Here is a 548-nt window from a genome sequence, read left to right as displayed (position 1 = left end):
TCTTGCTTTGCAGTGGTGGATCAATTACAGCAATTCCTGCCATTGATTACTTTCAAACCAATAAAACAAATCAATAAACTGTAATGCGACGTGATGTGAATCTAATTTGTAATGCAACACATTACAGAAATGTAGTGGAGTAGAAAGATACTTAAAATGYAGTGGAGTAAAAGTCAAAAATCTACTTAAAGTAAAGTACAGGTGCCTGAAAAATGTACTTAAACACAGTAAGAAAGTACTTTATTACATCCCATCACTGCCTTCCAGGCATGCTGCAGGAGACCCAGGGCAGACACAGAAACTGTCTTTCAGCTGGAGCAACTTGGAGTCCTTCCAGAAGAGCTGGAGGAGGAGGCTRATAGAGAAGTCTGGGCCTCCCTGCTGTACTGCCTCTAAGACACAATTCTGGAACAAGGGAAAGATAAYGGATGGTAAAATTACATCCATACACTACTGACCAAGTTTTATAATCTTATATCAGCCAAAAGTATTTTTGATCTTGTTTTGAGACTGATTTACTAAACAGGAACTGATTGTGTAAGAATAAC

This window comes from Austrofundulus limnaeus, unplaced genomic scaffold (assembly GCF_001266775.1).
Source record: "Austrofundulus limnaeus strain Quisiro unplaced genomic scaffold, Austrofundulus_limnaeus-1.0 Scaffold180, whole genome shotgun sequence".
Classification (NCBI taxonomy): Eukaryota; Metazoa; Chordata; class Actinopteri; order Cyprinodontiformes; family Rivulidae; genus Austrofundulus; species Austrofundulus limnaeus.
Note: the sequence above shows the minus strand (reverse complement) of the source record.